The sequence below is a fragment of the Cyanistes caeruleus genome, chromosome 1, assembly GCF_971803275.1.
Source record: "Cyanistes caeruleus chromosome 1, bCyaCae1.hap1.1, whole genome shotgun sequence".
Classification (NCBI taxonomy): Eukaryota; Metazoa; Chordata; class Aves; order Passeriformes; family Paridae; genus Cyanistes; species Cyanistes caeruleus.
The window spans coordinates 17,604,097-17,624,623 of NC_141701.1; the positions used below are offsets into that span (position 1 = coordinate 17,604,097).

Consider the following 20,527-nt stretch of genomic DNA (forward strand, 5'->3'; position numbering starts at 1 on the left):
ACTGCTGTGTGCACATAGGTCAATTCAGACATGTAGAAAAACAGCAGTCAAACACATTATAATGTCTATAATGTCTTTCCCTTTGAAGGGCAAGTGGTTTTTCTCATCTTCCTTCTGTATAGAAACCCAAACTGTTTAATTATGCAATTCATTTAAAATATTTATTTAAAAGGCCTGTAAAAAGATCTTTTCCATAAAATATGACACACAAACCTTTTTCAGAAATCAACATTTCTTCATACAACATTTTCTTTCCCTTTGTGTGCATCTGCCAAAACTCAGATGAGGGATGTCCTTCCACTAGTCAGATTTGTGAGTGACAGCCATCACACTTAAACACAAATTTTACTGTACTGTAATTTCTTTGTCAATTACATGCTTCTATCCAAATAAAATGAGTTCAAGGTATAAGTCCACATTTCCAAAAGTACCTTAAACAGAGAAAAAATATAGCATTCAAGAAAACTCTGTTGCACAGGTTATAACATGATTATAGTACTCCAGATATCAGAGAAAGAAATAAATAAGATCCCTGTGTTCACCCACTATCAATAAAAAATTGATCTCCACATTATCTGCTTATTTGTAACACATATGATGCTGGAAAGAAGATCCCATGAGTACAGAGCCTCCGGCTCTGCCCTGTCCTCTACCTTTCCATGAGCATATTAAGTGCAATGTTTTTCCTTTCAATGCTCTCCTTTTATCTGCTCTTCTAAACCTCTTTGTTCCTCTGTTTGGTTTTCATCTACTCTGAACTGCTGCTGTGGTACTGAATGCTGATGAAGCAATCACTTATTCTTACTCAGAAGGTTATTCTTCAGCTGTATTTCTCAGTGTAACATAGCTACCCTGCATTTATACAGGGAATCTCTGCATGCATGATAAGGACAGCTAATTCAGCTGTTTGCAGGTATGGATGTGTGAGGGATTGCAGGCATGGATCAATGCTGCAGCACAGACAGAGACCGATAATGTGACACCCTTACAACTCGTCACTGATTCTGACTGTCTCCCTGCAATCCTAATGCCCTGCTAATCCTCTTGTTACTGCTGCTCAGTCACAGCTCTGTCATTGTCACCGTGCGGGGACATTCCCAATCCCAGCCCTCCTCTGAGTCAACAACTGATCTGTTGGCTCCTCAGACCTGTCAGCTGACATTTCCAATTCCTTCCTTGACCCGAGTGTGTCAGCTGCCACTTTCAACAAAAATGAATGGTCAGTTATATTAGCTCAACTTTTTCCTGGTTTTGTTTCTCAGAACTGGAAGGAAAAAAAATTAAAAACCCTAGGACTGAAGTTGCTCTTTGAGGTCACTGAATCCACTTACCTCTGCTTAGTGGGACTTGTAGACCACAGCAAATACTGTCATGGTCATGTGATGCTTACACTTGTACCATGAAGGCACACTACAAAACAACTTTTAACAGTCAGAAAAATAATAAAACACCTAATCAGAGAAAACAATATTGTATTTTGTCAAAGGAAGAAAAAATACCAGGAAATAAAGTCTTCAGAGGAAAGAATACAGCTTTAAAACTCATCGCTATTTTTCATCTTAAATAAGAGAATAAGAAGGCAGAAGTGCTGAATTTGAACAAAAAATATAATAATTGTGTGTTCTATATCACAACTAACAGGGACAAAAGTCAGATTTCTTTCACATGCTTCATAAGAATTAAGTTTAAAAGGAGACTACTCAAAAAAGGTTTTTGAAATTTTTGTCTGGCATCTGCTACAAAGTGGCAATCAACAGAATATTTAGATTCTGCATGCTCTATCGTATTCTACCCCCTTTAAATTACATTTGAAATCTTTTAAAACAAAAGCTAGTTTTTATTTTTCTTAGTTCCGTATTAATTTCCTCTGTGACAGATAAAAAGCTGTGTTTTTTTCCCATAGACCGTGTAGACCTCTTGTTTACCCTTTCCATTTTACAATAGTTCATAGTGATCCATCTTCTAGAACAAACACAAACAAGATACATTCAGCAATTTTTTCCATCACTGCAACCCTTGACAGAATATAGATTGAAAAAAAAAATCCGTTCAGAGAAGGTGAAAGTGATGCTGATCAATTGTTGGAAGCAGCTTGACGATGTGGGAAAACTGAAGCTTTTTCAAATTGTGTAGTGAGCCATCACAATGCTGCTGATATTCTATGCAGGTACTGATTTTCTCTGCAGAACTGAAAGTTTATTGTTTCTCTAAGAGATACAAACTACTGGGACTGCCAGATCTGCTAGTGCTGTTGTAACATCAGATAAGCACATGGAAAAAAAATATTTATATGTATATGGCTAGTAGCTGAGGATAAGGTTCTTTGTCCATTCATTACCATAGTATAGAACTTTTGCTTGTACACCAGAAAACTTCTGGAAAAATACACAGTATTTAACAAGGAAACAGCATAAATTTACAGAAATACTATTTTCCTTGTAAAGAATTTTTTTTTTCTCAAAAATGTTGTGCATGTAATTCTTATTATAAAAATTTCTAAAGAGTTAAAATTTCCCATAAATATAAGTTGCCCCTAAAGGCATGTGTAGAGTGATTGCAGCAGGGATGTTTTTCCAGGAAGTGTGTGACAACTGTCTCTTTGGCTTGCATCTGTTCACCTTTAGCTGTGATGCTACTGTCTGGGTATTTAAGGGGCTTTCTGCTTGTGTGTCTTGTCATGTAAGACATCCTAGAAATTAGCATCTGCACCAAAGACCAAGGACTGAAGAGAGGCTGCTGCTGATAAAGAAAAGGCAGTTCTGCCACTCTACTGTTTGGCATTATTTTGATAGACCCTCTTACTCTGATTATTTCAATGGACTACTTCTTAGTAGGGTTTTAGGTGAAGAGTCCACAGATCTTTTATTTCAGACAGGAACAGCAGAGATTTGAGATCACCTCTGGCCCTGAACCCATCTTTAAAAGCACTATAAAAATGGACTAACTGAAAAAGATCTGAAGGGGCGGATGGTTTCAGTTTATACTAAAATCAGGTCACAGTGGGTGCACACACTACAGCCCACAGGAGGCTTCTCATCTGGGTAAACACATCCTGTAGTTCCCTCCCACCTGACATATCCAGTACTGCCAGTACTTGAGGATTTACCAAGGAAGCTTTAGAAAATAAAGAATCGATGCTGTTACTACTGTTCAGATGAAAGGATTTTTTGATCCAAAAGAATGGATCCAACAGAACTACATTTTCTGTGAATTTCTCTAGAAACCCTTTAAGAATAATAAAGCAGAAAAATGTTTTGCCATTCTATGACTTTAAAGAAGAGTAACACTTTAAGATTTTATTTCAAATCCAAATGTTGACATTTGTCCTCGTCAGAGTTTTTGGGATTTATCTGTTTAATACATTTTATTAACTGTGGTAGCTTGACCTTGGCTGATTGCCAGATGTGCACCCCCTAACTCTTAACCCCCTTCTCAATTGGAGTACCCTGGAAATTGGGTGGGAAATCTTATAGGACAAGATAAAGACAGGGAGATCCCTTGATTCAGGAGTCCAAACACCATCAGTTTATTGTCACAAAAATTCCTATCATGGGTAAAACAGGTGCTACATGTGAAAAATTCAGTTTATTATTTGTTAAAAAGAGAGTTAGATGGTGAGAAATGAAGGCACAAAAATATGGGGTCCATTCCCCAGGCAGCACAGAGGGAGTGGGGACTACAGCCAGTCTGTAATAGTTCCTTTTAGCTACTTCCTCCTCAGACTTTTTTCTCTTCTGCAGCATGCACCCCCCTCGTGGGCTGCAGTCCTTTCCTACTCCAATGTGGGCACTGCCAGGCTGCAGCATCCTTTAGGACTTATCTACCTGCTCCAGTGTGGGATCCTCCATGGTCTGTAGTGTGGATATCTGCTCCACTGTGGTCTCTCCTTGAGCACCTGGACAATCTCCTCCTCCTTCTGTAACCTCAGTGTCAGCAGGATTTTGTTCCACTTAGTCCTCTTCTTGCTGTGCAGTGTTTTTTATCATGTCTGACATAAATTCTCCCAGAGACACCACTAACTCCTCTGCCAAGCTCAGCTGTGTCCTGCAGTGAGTCCATTTTGTAGCCATCTGGAGCTGACTGTCCATCACAGAGAAGTCCCTGGCTTCTGCTCACAGAGGCCAACCCTGCAGCCCCCACCATTATCAAAACCTTTTCACTTACATCAAACACCAAGAAGTTATTAGATAAGTTATGTTTATTGCAAATATATAGAGTCACACATACACTGTTCCCAAATATACTGTAAATTTTACACTTCTCAAGTTGGGTAAAATTGATAAGCATAACATACAAAAAAATTAAGAATGGAGACAGCTGCAGGGACTGACCAGGGAATTGTGATAATTCTGGTAGTCATAATTTTTAGGAAATTATTTTGTGTTTTCCCTGTATTTTTAGATTAATATAAAAGGAAGCCTGTTAAAATCTACAGTGCATGAAAAATAGAGTGGCCTAGCACAGACATCTTTTAAAAGTCAATAAATTTAATCAGTTAAAAGTCAGAGTTGGTGCAGACCTAATATCAAGATGTTTGTTATTTGTTTGTTCTATTTTGTTTTGTTAGTATTACATCTAGGTATGGTGCCAAAACAAACTCTAATAAAAGTACAAGGAGGTGAATTGTGTTCTTACTGAAAATATAAAGCAATGATTGTAGCACTCTATTGACACATTATGAAGCAAACACTCACACTTAGCAGGGCTACCAGGCAGTGTGGCAGTGGGGAGTGAAAGATAATAGGAATTATTGAGGATCTGATAGGAACAGACAGACTCCTAGGATATATGTTTTTATTTATCCTATTAGAAAAATAGAATAGAAATTCTATTCCATATTTACATCATAAGATAGGGATGCACAGAAAAAGCTAGAAATAATGCTTGACTGAGAACTCATACGAGCAAGCCAGTGGGAGAGAACAAAGTTCTGTCTCCATGGTCTGGGGAATAGATGAAGGCATTGATTCAAAGGTTGCCAGTACTGATGGATCTGAAAACCTTGCTGCAGTAGCCCAACAGGCTATTTCTTCCACCCTGGTCCTTCTCCTTTGCAGGTGAATTCACATGTCTGAGTGCAAGCACCAGCAGAAGGATGGACAGAAGGCTGCATATGGGAGGACAGAACCAAGAACAAATCTTGAGAGGAGTGGCTGAGGGAGCTCCTGGTGCTTAGTCTGGAGAAGAGGAGGCAGAATGAAGACTGTATCACTCTCTACAGCTACCAGAATGGAGGTTCTGGAGATGGGGGGGATTGGTCTCTTCTTCCTAGTAATAAGCAACAGGACCAGAGGAAACAGTCTCAAGCTGTGCTGTGGGGAGTTTAGATTGGATATTATGAAAGAATTCTTCACCAAAAGGCTTATAGAGCATTGGAACAGGCTGCCCAGGGAGGCAGATGAGTCACCATCACTGCAGGTATTTGAAAGACAGGTAGAGGTAGGTGGTGCTTTAGGGACACGGTTTGGTGTTGAACTTGGTTAATGGTTAACAGTTGGATTTAATGATCTTGGAGGTCTTTTATAGCCTAAATGATTCTGAAATTCTATGACCTGAATAAACTTTTTGCTGCAGATTATTAAACTGCTTCTTTACCTCTTTTGTTGTCCACATAAACTTTATCCCAGAGACCTCTTCTGCTTTAAAAGACCACAGAAATGCAGAAGCCACCTATAAACAGTGGAAGGAGCTTGTCAAGAATGGACAGGATACTACTGGAACAGAGCTTCTGATAATCACATGTTCTACTATTTGTTATACAAGTAAGTGCCAACCCCCCCCCCCCAAAAAAAAAAAGTATATAGCATTATATTTGTTTCCTTCTCTTAAATAGCCTTGTGTTCAGGAATGCTGAAATGTCCCTTCTTTGAAGAATTGAGTTGCCTTTACTCAGAAAGAAAAGAAACATCTTAATTCAGAAAAAAAGTGAGCTTGTAAAGTGAATTATTATGCAAAAAATGTTGGAAGAATCTGTAAAATTGCAAATTTCTATCTAAATTTTCAATGAAACTATGGTTTGACATGGACTTAGTTATATTAGTAAAGTGACACGAAAATCTGTATAATCATTTAATTTTATTAGCTATCAGAATAACAAATATTTTATGGATAATTAAGGGCTGAGATGACAAAAAAAAAATATTTAAGAGGTTTTCTTACTTAGATCACATTAATGCACACAGTTTAAGGCAGACTCCTTCATCTCCAAATATTTGCTTTTCTTTCAGCATTTCAGGAGTCCAAACACCATCAGTTTATTGTCACAAAAACTTGACCATGTCAAATTTTTGCTGCTGACAGCACGAGCCAGGAAAAGAACGTAGACGGTTTACTCTACCATGCCAAGAATCATTACTCAGCAAGATCTCTTCCTTTAATTTCTGACAAGATCAGAAGACCTTAAACAGGTATTAGAATACTAGTGCAGTCTACAGCATTTCTATTAATAGTAGTATTGACATTTTCCAAAGGAAAAAATTCTGAATAAGAGAAATTTTACATATATATTTATTCATATATCTATATATTAGCTGGAACAGAAACCTGGGATTTTTTCATATGTCAGGTCTTATTTATTTTAGTAATGTGGTGTCAGTATACTGCCAAAATTTACAACAGAATTGTCACAGATGGTGTGTTTAAAATAGAACTGGTAAATTCACTTGCTTCACCTGAGATGCATTGAAGTGATGTTATATTTTATGGAAAAGCTGAAAATGTTGTTCTAGATTAGGCTAAAAGAAATTGGATTAACTCCTCAAATGTAATAATATATTTTTTAGCCATCTGATGACCTCACTTGGAAAGTTACTTCATTTGGGAAAATTGAAGGAGAGATGATTGTGTACTTTCTGTGGCAATATGAGTACTTTTTGTATTTTATCTTGAAAGAAAACAAACTTACACACATTCTAACTTTAATGTAAAGTTGTGGCTCAGGGGATTTACAGGTAGGTGAATTAAAAATTGTAGTTTTATTTCACAAGTCAGAAAACTGGTTGTGTAGATGCAGCATAGAATTTTGCAAGCTGTTCTTTTAATAGACCTCTGTTAATAAGGGACTACTCGTGAGAAGTTAGTTCAGTCACAGCCACTGAAAACTTGATTATGTTTTTTACTGCCATTGAACAATATCAGCTGATGTATTAATGATGTAGAGTAGTCTGAGACTAGGCAGTAGAAGAATAATGGACTCTAAAGCACTGTTTCAGGCTAATTTAAAGCAGTAATAGAGTGATAAAGCTTTTACATTCTAACATAATTTTTCTTACCATAAATATGATAAATATATTGCTGATGTATGACAGTGTTCTGGTTTCATATTAACTGATAAATGAGAGTCTAGCTTTACAGTTATAGACACAGATCAGATATATGCTTGTCCCGGTATAGAGTTGCACTGCACAACAGTCACATAGCTAGCAGATGCATAATTATTTCCAGTAATGTAAAAAATTCCAGAAGTAGAAATTATCTATAATAAATTTTTATTTATTATTATTATAGAAGAGCTGGGGAGAATCAACAAGGAATTTTGTAGCTTCTCCCGATTATAAATATGTAAGAATATTTTAAAGACTTGCAAATTAAATTATCCTTTCTTTGCACATCTCAAATCAAATTATTGCCAAATTTTAGGAACTCTTTAAACACGGGAAAGAGTCAGGTTTAAAAAGTAGATATTGTATATTCTGTGCAGGGTGCAAGGTGGGTGTTTTCCACAAATGAAGCACATCAGAGAGTAAAAAGCCAAAGAATTTATACACTAAAATTTACATAAACCCACCTAATACAGAGTTACTACCTATCTAGTAATCTAGCTTGTGTAATCTTATTCAATACTTGTTATTGCACCTGTGTGTGCCTCTTTGGGGTCATCTGGGGAAGTGGCCCTCACTCAGTTTCAAGCAAAGTTCAGCCAGGACCTTGTGCAAAACACAAGATAGTGTGCCAAATATGACATGATCTGCAGCTTTGGAGCCACATCTAAAACAATTGCCAAGCAGGACAAAGTACAAAAGCTTTCCGTAAGCAGTGAGCAGAACCAATTTAACACATCTGATAAGATCTCTTAACATTCAAAAGTGGGGTTAAAGGTGAGAATGATACCATCGGCTTAGACTTACAACAGAGATCAAAAGAAGGGATAGAGAATTCTGCTTATAGTCAACAAAATCAGTTGCACCAATCGCTGATTATTGTCTTTTGCTGTTCACTCTGCTCCTCACTCCAATACTTCCAGGCCCTGATGAAACCCAGAGGTGAAGCTGCTCAATGATGAACTACTGATGCCTGACTGCTATAACCCACCCCTGAAAGCAGAGTAATTGAGGTTCTTGTTAACACTTGTTAACAGATCCCTTGGAGCAGATTAGTGTAAAATGGCACTGAATGACTGCTGTTTTATATATATATATATATATATATATATATGGCAGCTTTATTTTAGAACAATTTAGTTGGAAAGGAAAGAAGGTATGTAGCCATTTTTGGTTTTATCTATAGAAATGAAAAAGTATAAAAGTATAAAGATATCACTTAAAAAAAAAAACATAAGGAAAAGATGGAAAGAGAAAGAAAGGTTAAGAAGATGTTAAAGACATCGCCACCCATGCATCCAGCAATGAGACTTGGTTGTTACAGTTTCTATGTCCAGTGTTCAAAACGTTGGTCTCATTCCTGATCCAACAGGGGTGAGGGAAGCTGATATAACATGATGTGCAATGTGTTCAGGGATGGGAGCAGCCAGGTACCTCACTTGGGGCAGAGGGGTTTACAATATTTGATGTAGCATTGGATCATGGGTGGTTCTCTGGTGAATGGCCCCAGAAATGAGTCTGGGGGTACTTCAGGGGTCCTTGATGTTTATGACACCTGCTAAGACATGACAGATGCCTCTCACACCAGTCAGCATTGTTGAGTGAGTTATGTCACACCTGAAGGGATGAATTCCTTCAGGCCTATGTGTGAATGTGAATGCCTGGACACCTTTCCCAGAGAGGGGTGGGGGGGAGGTTTTGCACCTGAGCCAGTTGTGTAAAGAAGGACATTAGCATGATAAAAAGCATCATCTCACTTCTGAGATCTCCTTATCAGCCTTACCTGGCTCACAACCCAGTCACAACCCAGCCTTTTGCTAACCAAATATCCCATGAGGCCATCCTCATTGATGGAAGTCTTCATCTGCCCTGTTCTGACACAGATCAGAGCACTCAAACACTCTCCTCCTCCCCTTGGTTTGCATGTGTGTGTGTGTGTGTGTGTGTGTGTGTGTGTGTGTGTGTGTGTGTGTGTGCAAACCTGGTCTCAGCAAAGCACCTGCTGCTTCTGCAAATGGCTGATTGCTTGAGTCATTAACCCTTGTCATCCCAGTCTCTCACACTGGCCCATGGCTTGTTCTCTTCATGCTTCCCCCAGGTCAGATACTCCTTGCCTGGGCAGAAGCTGGACCTGACCCTGGAGACATTCTGTTTGCTTGGCTATCAGGGCAGTGTGATAGCTTGGCATCATGGCTCTCAGCAGCTGCTGACAAAAACAGCTGTGACACAGCAGTTCTGCCCAGTGAGTCATTTGTATGTTGTATTCTATCCACTCTTCTATTGCTCATTGAACTCTATCATGCATCCTGAATGCAAATTTAGTTGTTTATCTGTAGACTAAACATGCATTGATATTCTCATTATTAGCAGCACCACATTTTGCAGTCATTCAACATATCTTTAAATGAGGTATTTTTTTTCTTTCTCCTTTTAAATACTTTTTTCATATAACACTGGTGTTTTCTGCAGACAATCTGCTTTGGAGTCAGTTACCTAACATAACTAGTTCCATGCTATTTAGTTGCACAGCTACAATGATTTGAGATCAATTCTTTCAGGCTGACATAACATTTCATTATCTTGGAGAATAATTTTGATTTGCTTTTCAGAAGAAATCTTTTTAGAGTGCTTTTCCCCCTTAAATAAGTAAAGGAAGCAGTGCCTCTACTAAGGTAGACATGCTTAATATGGGTCTGTAAGTACTCAATAACTAGCTATAAACAGAAGTGTACTATTTTGAAATTTATTAAAACCATTTTACTTTGTTTTCATTCATTGTTGATACCAAAGGAAAAATATTATTTTATTCTTTTTATTCTGAATTCTAGGAAATTTTTAACATTGAGGGATTTGAGATTCTCTGTGTCTCCTTAAAGACCTGTGAAACTCCATTAAGTGTTAGTTTTTCCTTTTTGTGCTATGTGGAATGTTTACTTGTCCTTTCAAAGCGCTCTTCCCTTCCTAATATCAAGACCATTTCTATGACTCTGGTGCTACTGGTATCAGGTGACTTTTGATATACTCTTGATCTTATTTAAAGAGGAGCTTAGAACCATAAAGTCTTTACAATGCCAAAGGGAACACCATTTGTTTCAGGGAATTCACATTTAAATGCATAAATGCAGTTTAAAGATTTGAATTTTAAACACACATGAGAGAAAAGTTTTGTATAACTCTGCATACAATCTCTCTCGTGAGTAAAAAAATGCACCTATTTTACCTACAGTCCTTTTTTTTTTTTTTTTTGTAACAATAAGTGTCAAAAATATCTTGGGTTTTTTTCATGAAACAAACATAAACACTCTCTGAGATGTTTAAAAAAAAAAAAAATATTCTGTTCTGTTCTGTCACCTGATTTTATTTGCTTTTAAACTCCTACCAGACTTTAAGCATGAGCTGTAGTTCAAGGAAGTGTTAGGGGAAAATATTATATGAACTATTAATGTTTTTGTCTATATTTAATTAAGGATGTCTTGAATAATCTAACCATAAGAAGTATTTTTTGTTGTTAAACAATATCCTTCAAGGTGAAGCCTGAATTAATTAGGAATATAATCAAGTTTTATACCTTTTTCACTATTCAGTCTGTAACTCTCTTAGGCTCTACAAACAATTCATTATAATTCAGCAATATAAAAGGTATAAAAGGTCTTGAAGGTTGTTGGGTTATTTTATTCAACTCCTCTATCTTTTAAAAGAAATTCATGTTCATAAAACTTAACATGTTTCTTGCTGTCTGGAATTAAATTCTTCTGACAGTTATTTTAAGAAGTAAGAGCTAAAATTAAAGATTTAAAATTAAGTTTATAAATTAAGATATAATAAAAAATTTGGAAAAATAATAAAATTCAAAAACATTTGATAAATTCATGTTAACAACCTTAATGTAGATGAAGAAATAAAAATTATGCAATATTTTGCTTTTCATTATTTTGACATGAATTTAGATCTAGTTAACTAATTATGGGTTATACTGGATCATACTGATTTTTTTCCAAAAATCTAACTACTTTAGATTTAGCCAATGCTTCAACCCTTGCCTTTTCAAAAATGACTTGGCTCCTTGAATTTGGATTCAATGGATAGTGAAATAGGAAAATTAAACCTTACTCTTCTATTTAACCTTTTTGGACACTGGGTAAAATTATATCTGGTCAGAACATGCTATAGAAAGTGGTTATGGTTAACAGTGATAATATTTTCCCAAAAGTTCTCTTTGTTTGTATATCATACCTGATGGTGGTCATTGGCAAAAATATGAAACAAAACAAAAGCAAAAAACCCAAACAAATTGATTTTAAGAGATATGTTCCCTCTATCTTATGTGATACTTTGAAACCCTCAGTTTTCTTTGGATAAAAAGACAATTCTAGCCCCAGAGCTGGAGAACTGAAGGTCTGATTAGGGCCTTTCAATGCTAAAAATGCTACAATTCATTTTACGACAGCCATTTGCTCTAGGAGAGTAGCAGAAAATGCAGGAATAACAGCCTGGTATATCCTCAAGTACGATAAACTGCAAGTCATCAGTGATTCCCTTTTCCCTCTGTGCAATCAGAAACCTTCCATCCAGGAGAGGTCAGCAGCCATACTATAGCTTCTTGGTTAACTAGCAAATTTCCAACCTTTGCCACATCCTTACAGCCTGTCTTCTGGGAGCTGCTGACAAATTTCTGAACAGGAGCAGGGAATCCTGATATCACCTACTAGGATTGTGAGACATGCCCAGCTCTCAAAGTTAATCTTAGGCTCTCTGGAGACTCACATGTATTCAGATGCACTTGTGTTTGAAAGCTGCTGTTACTTTAAAATGAGAGGAGTTTATACAGCAATTACAGGATTTGAAGAGCTTTTGTGCTGAGATAAATCTATTTTTTTTCTTTCACTTCATGTAAACATCATGATGAATATATTGTTTTCCCCTTATTGCTTATCAAAGTTTATGAATTGACAAATTTTAATCAAATAAATTGTGAATTCACAGGTTCAAAGCAGAAGTAACTTCCTAGCTTATATGCTTATTGAATATATATGTTTATTGAATGCATTAATTAGCAAAAAATCACCTTTAATTCAGGATTCTTACAGAAGAGAGAGTTATGCATGTATGGGGGGTGTGTGTATGTGTGTGTTACCTGCAGAGCTTTGCATTCCGTTTCCATTTATGATTTTTTAATCTTTGGAAATTTCAAATCCAATTTCTTAGAAGAGTACTGATGCCACAGATATAAATTTCACACATATTTTGAGAAAATAGTTGGCCAATGGATGAGGAAAACAGACCCCATAAAGAAAATAATTTGTTAGGTATCTGAAAAATTCAAGTTGGACTTATTACTGAACACTGACAATTTCCAGGACGAAAACCACCATATCTGCCAACCTAGATGAGAAAAGCACTAAAGCCAAACCTTCTATTTGCAATGCAATCCTTCAGTTCTTAATTTGCCTTTCCAAAAAAAGAGAAGAAATCCTTTTTCCTCTCCAAGCATAAGGTCTGGTGTCCGTCTCCTGCCAGGAGAGCTCTGCCACTGTCTTGGAATTTCCAGCCTCAAACTTCATTTTGGAGATCATGTTTTCATTCTTTAAGTATTAGTAACATGATATCAACATTTATTTTGTCTACACATCAAAAAGTATTTCTGTTAAGTGCATTTAGAACATTTTTTTTCCGTGTACTTTTTTATACTTTGCTAAACACTGAGATGTTTTATTATGATGATCATAATGTGCACAAATATGAAACATTGAGCTATACTTATAAAACAAATATATTTTAGTAATAAAATTTTTTTCTAAACACTTTCAGAGTTTCACAGCAGTTCCAATCTCTCAGGGACTTTTACTTCCAAAAGAAGAAATTTCAGGAAAAAAATTAGTGAAATAAAAAAGCTGAGAAGAATGTTGAAATTAAAAGACAATAAAAGTCTTTGATTCTGTGATATATCTGTTTAAAAGATGAGGTGTTTATGCAAAATACAGAAGCTAAATGTTCTAATTCCAAAACTTTTCACAGCTCTTATCAAAATACAATGCACAGGCTTTACCTAACAATTCACCTTTTCTTACTCAGATGGACTATGGGAGTAAAAGGTGCAACATGATCCTTAATTGCTGCCATTTATTTGAATTCCTTATATTAAAATAAATTGGCTCTATTCCTGGCTCATGTTCTCAGAGAAGCTAATTTGAGTAACAAATTATCTTCACAGCAAATCCCAGTGCTTACAGGTAGCTTAGATTTGTATGTGGGGGTTTTTGTATAAGAAAATTTTCCAAATAAGTTTGTGAAATAATTTAATCAATATGCACACAGTGATTTAAGTTTATGTCCACTACCCCATTATTTCAAAAGGTCACTTGTTTATGACTGTGTGTATACAAGGCACTATTACAGTTATGGCTATTATTAATAATGGTATTTAATCCAATTCAATTTTATGAGTGGAACACTTCTACTGGCTTTGGCTATCATGCAGCTCTGATCAGCAATTACTAGAGTTATCTTTGTATTTATCTTTGCATTATTGTCCCATGCTTATACATTTCCCTTCCCCTACTTCTTCACTTTATTTGTTTACCTTAAAGATTGTTTTACAAAGTAAATCAATAATTTCACAGTTCTCATTGATCTCATCTATTAATCTACTGTACCATTTTATTCTCATCTACTTTTTTTTTTTTTTTCCCAGTTTATGCATAGATTTTTATGCAGACCAGTCCCTGCAAACCTGTGCAAAATGAGATAACTTTGCTGAATCAAAACAGTACTGTAAAAGACTACTCATAAGTGCAGGATCCTATCAGTGCTTTTGGAAAATGTGTGGGTATTGATGTGAAAACCAAAATAGGTATGTTGAAAACCCACATATGCAGCTTCTGCAGGACATTTCTAGAGCCAGGAAAAACATTCATCAGCATTTTCTCTCAAACACTACCAGCAGTACCACAAGAAACGACAGCTCTAAGGACAGACATTCCATTGCTGAATATGTATTGAATGATGTGTCTGCTACTACCATCCATTCTCCTGACAATCTACTAGGAATTTGGTGCACTGCCTGAAAACCTTCCAGGAAATCTGAGAGGGTTAATTCCTAAGTCACATATTTGATGTCTATGGGAAGTGTTGTTTGCCCTTCTGATGAATCTTACTCAGCTTTCTTGCTTGGAGAAGTTCAACACCTCTGTGTTCAGCAAATAATTTTCTTTTAAGACTAAAAGATGATGTGTGTGTTTCAAACATTTTACTCAAGCAACTTTCCAAGAAGCATTAGTTTCTTGAGAAGCTGAATTTATCTGATATAAAGGCTATTCAATTTTTATGAAATAAAAACAAATTTAGTCATCAAGGTCAATCAATTTGATCAACATTCCAAGTCCTTCAAGGAAAAGGAGTGTTTAAATTCTACTTTCCTCTGTGCTCTGAAAAATTTTAAAATACCCAGTACTGTGACTAAATTGAATAAGCCTAAACAAATAATCCAGTATAGTATTCTGCATGATAAGAACAATTGGTTGCATCATTGTGTAACCTCTGGAATGGTTTCACTCTTTAAATGTGACTTTTATGGGATTTTTGAACCTTAGGCATAGATGGTAAGTCACGTAGCTCTGGGAGGTCTTATGAAGCCCCTGTATGAAATAGTCATGTTGTTTCAATGATGAAAATAGAAGGAGTTTATGAACCATAAACAAATTCATTTTAGAAAATAGAAAGCTTTTTAGGAAGCAGTGGTAGCTGCTACCAGTGTAAATAAATATAAAGCAATCATCTGCATTGTTTGTTTTTGTAGATCACACCTTAAAACCCCCAAGCTGTCTCTTGTAGAAAAAGTATAGGTTGTGTACAGCTAAAATTAGCAGAATGTAAAAGTATGGAGCTTTTTCTTGGTTTGATTGGGTGGTTTTTAAATTTAGTATGTTGTAGAATATTACTAAATGTGATGTCCATATTCTTTAAATAACTGGCCTCAGTTCTGCCTGCCTCTATATACTGGAAGATGTATAAAATAATCTGGGGGGAGGAAAAATAATCTGCAGGGAGGAAAATGTCTCTTTGCCTACATCCAACCCAAGTGTTAAAGAATGTCTTCAGTCCAAGGTAAGAGAGAGCAAAATGACATTACCTAGATTATATAAAAACACTGTTAAAACACAGAACAGATATTTAATGAGATATTTTTAAATCCCAGTGCTTACATTCAAAGAAAATTTAAAATTGTAATTTTGTTACTACTCTGAAAATTAAACACAAATGACAGAGTTCCTAGTTTTAGGAAAATTGTGCTATTCTTAAATAATTACTGACTTCAGAGACCAAGAGTTACTTCAGTGAAAACTAGTAAATAGAAATAAGTACTATATAAAAACGGGTAAGCTGCACTAAAAAAAATTCAACATGAGATTTCCCCTCTAAATATAAAATCTCTTAATCTTTAATACTGCTGTCAAAACTCCTGAAATATTTTCTTACTTTGTTGTTTTTCCATTTTCTTTGCTTACAAAACAATGGAACACCAAAGGAAGCCATCTTTATAGAAAATTAATACCTATACTGCAGAGTAATAAGTTTGTGCATTGACAAAACCATGTTAATCAGGTTAATATTGACTATAGAGATAAAATATTAATATAGAATAATGTAGTGCATAAAAACCAAAGTGTTAGTAGAATTACTTGTATATCTTCATTAATTTTTTTTACTTGTTTAGCAAAATAAAAAATTACTCAGAAAGTGAAACCTATGAAACATCAGGTATTTGGATGCATCCCAAATATCCAAACTTCACTTGCTAATTAACTAATGATATTTAACCTGCTCTTTTAGTTACCATGCCTTTAGCTAGGCATCCAGCATTTCCAGTGATTTATCTTCCTGCCTCTGCACGATGTCCTGCTGTTACAATGCTGCCTCCTGCTGTCACAGCAAACGCACAGAAGCTGTTTCACCTCTGAGGATAATTACAGGATTTCAGTCTCTAGAGCAACTAATCAATGTTCTTCTAGTTTTCTGGTAAACCCAATCTTCCTTAACAGAAGAAAAAAAAAAAAAAAAAGGAAAATAATTGAAAAGTATAAAAAGAAAAATTTCTTTTCATGCAGTAGTTTCAGAACATTATATTAGGAACAACCAGTTTAATAATTCTGGAAGAGCTGATATTGGACATAATGGATTGTTATGTAAAACACTGTGGTTTTCTTAATTGTTTATCACTGCACTGTATGTACACACATGCTGGTATAAAATCCCAGACCAACGATATATCTTGATTGTTGTATCTCTCTTATTCTGAAAAAGTCCTATCATTATCCAATTTTTAATGTAATATTAAAGTGCAAATCCAAATTTTTGTGCTATATCCCCTGCTACAAAATTGGTTCACATTTTTCCTATAAATAATATGAAATTAAGATATGTTGATTTACACCTTTCCATATAATCTCAAGTTTAGTATCTTCCATTATGCTTATTTACATGAGTAATACTGTAGTGCTTATGTTCATGAATGCTGGTGCTCAGTGTTGGCAGCACCAAATATTACCAGTGCCTGCAGAAAACAGATTATCTCACCTGACTAAACCAGAGATATCCTTTTTCCAGGTCACAGTTTTCAAAGGAGCAGAAAAGGCAGAATTAAATGAAAGAAGAAAAATAATTATATTAGATCAGGGAAGGTAATGACTCCCTTTCTTTCTACTTGCTTTCCTCATGGATTATAGAAGTAAGAATAGGATGTGCTCTCTTCCCTTTTCCCATCTCTGATTTTGTGTTACCTCTTTGGCAGATCACATCTCTTTTATTCATTCCATGAGTGGATTTGGGGAATAAGGTGGCTAGGTTTCTATTGAGGGACATTGTCAGTTATAGGAAGAGGAGAGGTAATGAGGATATTGTGATTTACTCCGTTAGCAAAAGAGAACCTCTGGTTCTCAGATGATCTTGGAAGCCAAAAATTCTCCAGTTCTGTTGGAAAGGAGTTAAATAACAAAGGTGAAATGGTCAAACTGCTAGACTTCAGCAAGATTTGTCACAGTTGATGATTCAGTCAAGGATCCATTCAATTGTCTAAAAGAAGGTTTCCATGTTTGAGTTCCCCTAAATATCTAAAACAGTTTTATGGGACCCAAATTTTGGAAATTCAGACAATCTCAGAGATTTAACAGGATACCTGGGTCATCCCCAAGCAGAATAAATGTTTCCAATCAGGCAAGAGAATCAAGTCCTTAATGCTTAATTGCATGTCTTGTAAATCAAGAAGTTCAATGGTCTGTGATATGCACACCATCCCTCAGATTCTGAGCATCCAAATGAAAATATAAATACTATTCCTTTTTTATGACATCAACTTAATATAAAAAACCTCACCAGGTTTGTGTTGAAAACATTCTCTTCTGCCTTCCATTCCATATGCATCAACGCTGTGACCTATATCCTTACTACCTTGGGGAAAAAAAATACTTTTCCTTAGGAGAACATACTTGATTTTAAAAATCTAACTTCAGGCAACTAAGTTGTAATTTAAAAAATAATCCCAGTGAAATTTTCTATATCCCAAGATGCAAACTAGAAGATTCCAATAAGGAAATTATTTGAGAAAGGTAGAAACAGGTTAGACCTTAAAAATTTTGTGGAAGAAACCCAGCTTGTTGCAAGTGATACAGGTGAAGTAGAATTGTTCAAACTGAACATTTTTGTTAGTCCCAAAACTACCTTGTGGACAAAAAGAAATACAGCAAATAGCTGGAGTGAGCAGGATCTTCCCAGGATTTCTATTAGGAAATGTACAAAGTTCATGGTTCCTCCTCAGTTTTGGGCTTTTTTTGGTGCCTCACATTACCACACCTGGCTTCCTTCTTACTGGCTCCCAGCCCTGCTTGTGGTGCCACCTTGCCCAGTTCCAGGGGACTTCATGGGTGACTGCCAATCCTATGGTGGCTGCCAAGTTTATCTGATCTTGTTTATCTGTGACCACCACAGAGGTTGAGCTCAGGACAATGGTCCCGTGGCCACCTGTTTGCTGTCAGGGCAAGCTGACAGCAGCTCTGGCCCAGGGAAGCTCTGCCACAGGCCTAGGAACTGCCTTGGCAGCCCAAGTTGATACCTGCTGCCATTTACTGGTGTCAGAACTCCATTTTCTGACCAACCAGCAAGTTAAACTGTTTGGTTACAAATTTAGTTTTGAATTTTCTTTAAATATAGAGCTCTCTGGGCACAGTTTAATGATGTGTCTCTGAAGATACATCAACAATAACAAATGTTGGTGCTGCCTGCATGTATTTGCACTCTTTTGACAGAAACTTCATCTTGCTGAAGTCTGAACTGATTGCTGACCTCTTCTGTAATGCTCTGCTGCCTCTCTATTCCTGCCTGCATTGCACTCTTTCTTATACAGAAAGATTATTTAAGCCTAACTTGCTATGCATGCTCTTTTTCAAACCAATGGTTTGGTAAGTGATTTCAGCATCAAAACCACAATGCTGCAGATTACTGAAATGCACAAAGCTTATTCTTGACCCGTTCATACACATATGGTATGTGGGATACAGATACACATTGGTCTGTGGGATACAGATGGCCATATATGTGGACCTTCTAGCAATAACACACAAGAATGCAGTGACCTGAGCTGTCACATTTAGTATGAGAGTTTGTGATAGATTGGCATTTAAGAAAACAAAGAGAAACACCTAAAGAAGTTAAAACTACTGGAGGCTGATGGGAGTTTGTCTCCTAACCAACAGCTGGCCATTTCTAAGAATTGACGGCAGTTTTAACCATTGAAAAGTGAGATCAACCTGTGAACATCACCTTAAGACCTAAGCCTGTGAATTTCTTTGTCTCTTTGTTCCCTGGCTGTGAAAGGTAACAGAGCTCCAGGCCTCCCGTTCCCTGCCTGGCCATGAGGCCCTGGCGGGGGCTGGGCTGGGCCTGCTGCGGCTCCCGGCCGGGAGATGGGGCCTGCGGGGCTTCCCTGGGCTCTGGCCGGGCCAGGCCGGTCCCTGGCTTAGCTGCAGTTTCTGCTGTGACTGAATTCACCAGAGACTGTAAAGAAAGAAAAAAGCTCTTGACCTGTGGCGTGCTGAGACAGTGACCACACTCTCCAGAGCAGCCATGAAGAATCTTCCATTGCAGACAGCTCCAGCTGCTGCTCCGGCAGAGATCACAGAACCATCTACAAAGCCTGGGCAAGATTTTAACCTTTTCATTACCCAGATGAGACTTGCAGATTAATCTTTTTATCCAGAGAAAGAAAAAGAGAGTAATCAACATGTAAAGAGACTTTATAAAACTATCAGAGACAGTAAAGAAAAGAATTAAGGTTCAGAAAAGGTAGAGAATAAGGAAATGCTTTAATTAAGCTGAAATATTTTTCTGTTAAAGCTATGGAGATGGACAATAATGTTCTGAAAAAAACTCCCTTAATTCATGACAGAGTATATGGGGAGGAATGGAGTATTCAAAGTTTGGATTTTGAGCAAAAGGTGGGGTAATTATGATACAGTGAGGTGCTGGAACAGAAGGGGAGAAGTAATAGTTGAAGATTTGGGGCCACTTGAGACAAAGAGAAAACTTCTGTTTCCAGGGAAGCTCACAGAGACAGATGAAGAGGACTTTTGCCTTTGAATAACTCATCCTTAAAAATGACATCCCTAGACTCATTTGACCCATACACACCTCAGAGTGATGTGAAATGGGAGGAGTGAACTGATGACAGGATTTCTGGGCAGCTGGCATCAGAGAAACAGAAAGCTATAACAGAAATAGTTTTCTTGTGAGAAATTCCATAGATTAGCAGAGGAAGATTTCTGTTTCTCTACAGAGACTGATGAAAAGATTTTAGCAGGAACTGTTTAAACACCAAAGTTCCAAAGTGTGTTGTCTCTATGTTGTCATGTAAACAAAAGAATGGTTGGGTAGTGGGGGATAAAAGGGTTTTCTGGAAGGGTTTTCTTTTCGTTTTAGTTTTCTTTTTCTTGTAGTTTTGTTAATAAACTTTCTTTATTCCTTTTAAGTTTTAAGCCTGTTTTGCTCTTGTTCTAATCCACATCTCACAGCAAGAAATAAGTAAGTTTTCTAGTTTTTTTAGTTACTGCTTTAAAACCACAACAGAGCTCTTTCCCCTCTGGTAGACATTTTGAAAGCTTGTGATCATTTAGAATTTTACTGAGCAAGAGACAAGGAAGTATGTGAAAAAACACACTGTA

At 36.5% G+C, this 20,527-nt stretch overlaps 1 long non-coding RNA gene across 5 annotated transcripts; it reads right to left on the bottom strand.

Annotated features, from left to right (window-relative positions):
* Positions 1–3,502: 3,502 nt before the first annotated feature.
* LOC111924346 (uncharacterized) lies at positions 3,503–20,282 on the bottom strand. 5 transcript variants are annotated; one of them, XR_002861619.2, is made up of 4 exons: positions 19,392–20,282; positions 17,688–17,758; positions 16,893–16,912; positions 3,503–16,349 (listed from the first exon to the last, which is right to left on the bottom strand). It is a non-coding gene; the product is annotated as an uncharacterized LOC111924346 (long non-coding RNA). The 5 variants fall into 5 exon arrangements; XR_002861620.2 differs by lacking the exon at positions 19,392–20,282 and adding an exon at positions 19,131–19,281; XR_015284229.1 differs by lacking the exon at positions 19,392–20,282 and adding an exon at positions 19,131–19,268 and having other exon boundaries at positions 17,688–17,762.
* Between the last annotated feature and the right edge of the window lie 245 nt (positions 20,283–20,527).